Source organism: Triticum urartu, unplaced genomic scaffold (assembly GCF_003073215.2).
Source record: "Triticum urartu cultivar G1812 unplaced genomic scaffold, Tu2.1 TuUngrouped_contig_8244, whole genome shotgun sequence".
In the NCBI taxonomy this organism is placed as follows: Eukaryota; Viridiplantae; Streptophyta; class Magnoliopsida; order Poales; family Poaceae; genus Triticum; species Triticum urartu.
The window spans coordinates 1-6,203 of NW_024119173.1; the positions used below are offsets into that span (position 1 = coordinate 1).

General features: G+C 43.9%; 1 long non-coding RNA gene across 2 annotated transcripts; it reads left to right on the forward strand.

Moving 5' to 3' along the window:
- The first annotated feature begins 2,803 nt into the window (after positions 1 to 2,803).
- On the forward strand, positions 2,804 to 4,832 carry LOC125531864. 2 transcript variants are annotated; one of them, XR_007293567.1, is made up of 4 exons: positions 2,804 to 3,200; positions 3,315 to 3,594; positions 3,665 to 4,193; positions 4,284 to 4,832. It is a non-coding gene; the product is annotated as an uncharacterized LOC125531864 (long non-coding RNA). The 2 variants fall into 2 exon arrangements; XR_007293566.1 differs by having other exon boundaries at positions 2,804 to 3,594.
- The last annotated feature ends 1,371 nt before the right edge of the window (positions 4,833 to 6,203 follow it).

Below are 6,203 nucleotides of genomic sequence, written 5' to 3' on the forward strand. Positions count from 1 at the left end.
GAGTAAGGGGATTGGAGGGTGGCGCCGGCGGGATCGCGGACGGGGATGGAGAGGGCTCATGGTAATAGTTTCAATTTTTGTCATACAAGTAACAAATTAGTTCCAATAACTATAGTAAAAATATATTCAACATCTAAAGCAGTGGGTATTAAATACTGCATGCATGGTCTAGTAGACACAAACTCCCTAGAGCTTCATATATATGCACATAAAATCCCAATCACACATATGCATATCTTCAATTGTAATTAGCATTCACGATCCTGGGGTAGGTGGGGAAGCATCCCTGTCACATACTTCCTTAGTAGTCATTAGACTAAATCAGTAAATCTTTTTTATTGAAATGCATACATACCTTTTAAGCAACTCTGAACAAAGAAAAAATAACTGCTTCATGTCATGCGTGGGATGGTTAAAAGTAGAAGCTTAATTGAACTATTGGAGTCATAGGCTCCTAGTCACGCCGAGGCTGCCATCTAGCGAGCAATGCAGTTGGCACCTTCTCTGCAGATGGATGAAGGTTATGCATGAAGTTTGAAGTGGGAGGACGGAGGTCCAGCAACTCTAGGCGTGTGGAGATCGGCATCTAGCCTGCCTAGCGGATCCATACGTGTGTCCGTGAGAGGCAACAGGACAACACTTAATAGCAATCTTTGTACGTTGCAACTTTCAAGCTAACATCCTTCTCAAAATCCATCAACCTGCTTGCTCCAGTTGTGCGTGGACCGATTGATCCAGGCCGGGAACAAATCGCCAATGGGGTTGACCGTGTCGGTCTCCCAGCGAGAGAGCTGCGTCTCCTGTCCGTCGGGGCGGTAGACTGGGAGATCACCTGTGAGCTCCCGCTAGCACCAGCAAGACCGTAGCATGCAGATCCTGATTCACCTGCAAGCTTCACAATGAAAATCAATTCACAACAGGTGGTTTGACTCCTGAAAATATATTCACAAAATAAAAGTGCACTAATGTAACACCAAAATCAAATCCGCTTCAACTCCCAAGACCAAAATTCAGAAGGCACTGGAATTAACAGTTCCAGAAATCCGTAAAAGGCTGCATCACTCTACCATGCCATGGCTCATGAACACAAAGTTGTTTGGATTGGAGGTGGGCTTGCCAAACTGAAATGCAGTCTGGGAGATGAGAGCAATGCATCTCAGAGAAAGAAGTACAAGAGCCTCATGTATGCAAGAGTGGTCTCCTTACATTGGGCAAAGAGAATGCATGTGTCATCAAAACTCAAGCAATGGCTAATGATTCCACCAAAAAACATATTTAGTTTGCAACAAACTGTAGCTGTGTGTAGATATTATGCCGGTGGTTGCTGGGCCGATCGTTGTCCAGCTTTGCTCTTGTTCCTAGTTGTTGTGTCAGGCAACGTACGGCATAGCCTTCTCTGCATATTCCTCAAGCTCCTACTCCCTGAATAACCAACAATTAGCATTGTTTTATGTACTGATTAAAGAAAATCGTTGTTTCGAAGATTTATCTACAACTTTAAGCTACTTAATAATGACACTGGTCTGCACAATATCTAGATTTAGAGAGCAATGCTGAACCCTATTACAAAATTCAGATCGGTTTCAGACTGAACCAACCCTAAAATAGTTGTTTCTGAAGATTTACCTTCAACTTTAAGGTAAGTAAGGACACTGACCTACAAAATGTATATATATAGATCGAGACAGCAAAGCTTCATATACAAAATTCTGCTGGGGCCTGTCATGGCGCACCGCCGCCAGTTTCATCCCTTGCGCACGGCTTCCTACCTCGCTGCACCGTGTTGTGGACAACGACGTCGTTGCCTCCTGCTCTCTTTTGCAAATCGCCACCAATGAATAGATAACAATGCAGATTGACCTCTCAAATCGAAGAAGGATAGCAAATTATATCAATCAATGGATGGATCTGATTTTCATTGCACAAATCAAATAGACCTTGGCTATAAATTCTGAAAAATCACACAAAATTGTCCGTTAAATACAGCTAAAAAACCCCCTCGTTCTGAGATCCTCTCCTTTTACGCTAGAAAAATTTCTCTTCTATTTTCTATCAAATCTGTCGCTCCTTATCCATGCACAACAAAACAACAGCGAGATGCAGGCGAGGGCGACAGCGTCTTCATGGACGCAGGGAGGTGCGGCTAGGGGGAGGAGGTGCGCGGGGTAGGGAGAGTGGCGGCTGGGCAACCCCCATCGTGCAGCGGGAAGGAGAGGAATCCGAAAATCAAACCTGGAGCCACCGCCGGACCAGCAGTAGGAAGCCGCGCCGTCCCTACTCTGCCTTCTCTTCTCTCCATGTCACCTCCTCTCTCCCTCCTCTCTTCTTCCCAGGAGACCGAGCCGCCACGGCCATGGCAGCATCGCCACCGCATTGGATCCCGACCTGAGCCACCTCGCCCCGACGTCCGCCACTTCCCCACCGTTCCCCGAGCCCTGCCGCCGTCATCCTGCATCTCGATCGGATCGGGAGCGCCGCCGCTTGATCTGATGCGTGCATGGGGGTTTGACGAAAAAATATCGAACCGTTTTTGTTCACTTACCGAAGACTACGGGTTAAATTAGCCAAAATACAGGACTTTTAGTACCACCTTGAATATGTTTTAAAATTCAAACTGAAAGTGTAAATTCACGGGAGGAAGCATATTGTGACAGTGAACCCACGAAGTCGATTCGTGCTTTATTATTAGGGATAGATAAAGCATGAATTGAGTCTTCGAGTTCACCGTCGCGGCGTTTTTGCCAAAAAATCGTCGCATTTTTCGATAATTTGACCCGCAATCCTCCTAACAAGTCAACCTGAACCCGGAAAAAATAGAACCCACACGACGACTTAGGTCATATCTCCGCCTCGAGCGCATCTCCACGATCCAGTGCGCCCCTCCACCGCCAGCACCGGCCACCGCCCCTCCGCCGTGCGCCGCCCCCAACCCTGCGGCTTCAGTAGATCCGCACCACCGCCGCCCTTCCTCTCCACCGTCGCCCGCGCCCGCCCGCGGTCATCCATCACCGCGTTCTTAATGGCTTCGGTGACCACGGCGCCTCGGCTGCGACCCTGGCCTGCTTGACCGCCGGATGGATGGATACCGGCCGAGCTCATCCTTGGCGCTCCGGCTGCGACCCATGGTTGATTGGCCGCCGGCTGGAAGGGGACGTCTCCTCCCGACTAAGCTTGATGTGGGGCGGTGGACTGACAGCCTGGTGTGTGCGGCCTGCGGACGGCACCCACTAAATGATGCATCTTCTCTTGTCGTCCTCATGCTCTCTGCCCTTAATTTGTTATCCTATCTCTCTGATTGTTGGCTACATGCGCAGGTGTTTGAGGCAGCAGCGCACAAGCGGTGACTTGCATCCAGTAGGTGGCAGCAAGAAGCAGCAACGACTCTGAGTTAGGTGCTAGCAATGCACCCCCTCCCCATTCATCTACGTAAATGGATTTTCAACGGCCAAACTACCCTCTTGATTCTTTCTTTAGTGTTTTCAGTTTTTACTAACAATCCATATTTGGTAAACCGTGAAATCTGTTCAGAAGCATCTGCCAACAACCTGTTTGATGTTATGCATACGACGGATTGAGATACAGTCTAATTTTCAGGTCAAACTCTTACCTCCGTTTAGAAAACCAATATGAAGAAATAGGTGTAACCTAGCCTAGCCTGACACAGGACGCGATGTACGCCGGCACGCACACGGCAAGGTGACCCCAGCTGAAAACGTGGAGAGGCGGTCGTTTCGGGGAAGCGTAGGGAGGCGGTCGTTCCGGCGGCGGCGGCTTCCTATGGCACGGGGTCCAACTGAGGGAGAGGGAGAGGCATGAGATTGCTGTGTCGCCCGAGCTGAAGGGCGCTCACGCATCGTATATGTCCAGATTAGCAAGAAATCACTCAAAACTAATGTGTACTACTCCCTCCGTTCCAAAATACTTGTCTTTCTAGGCATTTTAACAAGTGACTACATACGGAGCAAAATGAGTGAATCTACACTCTAAAATATGTCTATATACATCCGTATGTAGTAGTCATTTGAAATGTCTAGAAAGACAAATATTTAGGAATGGAGGGAGTATATGTTATATTCTGATCTATCTATGCATACGCCCTGTATGGGTGAGGAGCTGCACCTTTCCAAATTTTACATGGCCAAAGTTCTGCAGGTGTATGGGATTTCTTCAGGACCAACAGCGTGGATGTTCAGGTATGGTTTTCTTCAGGACCATCCAAATTCAGGCAAATATGTATGCATGCAGAGAACCACCATATTAAGATGTGTGTGTCTATTCTTCAGGCGAGATAGCCACGATGGGAACACGATTCATATGCTTCAGTTCCATCCATGCTCAGGCCAATATGCAAATTAATGGTGGAGGACAACAGGGTCGACGAGATGCACAATTCCTATGCTTCAGGCGACACAGCCATGATGGGAACACGACTCATATTCTTCAGTCTCTATTTCGACTAAGCTGTGATTAGAGTTATACACTGCTTCCTTCCTGAAGTGACGAGAGATGTCAGTTATATACAGAGAAGCTTGAGTGGATGTGCGTTTGGGATTATACAATTTAAAGGCCACTTTATTTTTTGCTTTTAGTGTATGGACCTGGAGGTTCTACCTAATAGTAGTAGCTTATTGACTTCTGAAAGCAATATAAGCCCAATAGTCTTTGCAAAATAAAAAACGCCAACTACTGGTTTTATAGCCAGTTAGACCGTATCATCACACTAATCTTTTCTTTTATTGGGTTGAACTCCAGTTATTCTGTAATTACTACATTAACAAACTGTTCTTCACATTCGGTTGTGATTTGGTTTCAAAAGTTCATTTTTACATTAATTTCGTCTCAATGTTATGGTAGAAATTTGTATCGTTATGATTATTTTTTATTTCCTTCCTTACCAGCTTCCTGCTGTACTGCCCATGATTTTCTTCATGCATGCATCAACATTATCTTGGTTCCCTGTAGGAGCTTACTGAAATGCTTCTAATACACGATATTCACTCGCAAGTTGCATGATGGAATGCCCATATCAGCTATTTAGCAACGGGATGTGGGTAATTCCTGTTATCATTAATATAGTTGTTACTTCAATATTAGTATGAAACAGCGTTATGCAATCCAATTCTCTCTCCAGGATCCAATAGCCAAATTCAAGCATTTTATTTTTATTTTTTATAGATGTCCTACCAATTCTATTCTGTATAAATTCTTTAGTCTATGATTTTTGTCAGTGATTGTTGCTTGCAGGCACTTTCGGAAAACCTGAAATTATCGAACATGCATGCAGGCATCAATTCTGTTTGTTGTTCAAATTGTTCAAATAAGAAAATCGGAACATGTACTCTTAGTTTTTTTTTAGATTGCAATTAAGGTATACACCCACCACACGCACATGAGGCACCACAAGCCACCGCCTTAAGACATGTATTGAACAATTAAGACCTGGGATAAATTTGCCTCTTTAAATTATCTGATCTTAGAGAATATTCATGTATTTGTTCGGATAAACCATATCCATAGTGATCATTTCATGCCTGTTGATATTTATTTTCGTTTCCTGGTGTGCAATTTATTCAGATGGACTCCAACTAATTAGAGTATCATGCAACAGTGACCATTGATGATTTCGGCAAAAGCAATTTGCTATCTGGAGTGTGAGACCCAGGTGTACTATTGTTTCCATATCCTCTATTTTTCTTTTTTGCAAGTCATTAACATTTTCCCTGATTTTTTTTCTTATTTTGAAATTTATTTAATCCCCTGGGAACTTATTTCAGTGACATCAATTGACCTTCTGATTACAATAACTTTGAGTGAAAAGATACACTTCACGTATATACATATTTGTTCTAACTTTGCATTCTGATGAATATTTAGCTGCATATAATTACATTCAGAAAATGAGAAATGTATTGATAGGCAGCTGCAATGTTTATTATAATCGACTACAATAAAATATGGTAGAACGATGTGCATAATTTGTAATCTCGCCATAAATATAACTGACATATTTCTTAGAAAGACATAGGTTTGCCATATTTATTTTATAAGATGTTATTTATCTTAATTGTGAAAAAAGCAACAACGGCAACATAAAGTTGATGTGACATATGTGCAGAAACATCATGCTTTCACATAGCCACACCGACATGAGAGTAACTAAAAATCTTCTTCACATGAGTAATCAGAAGAAAAAAACTATCAGA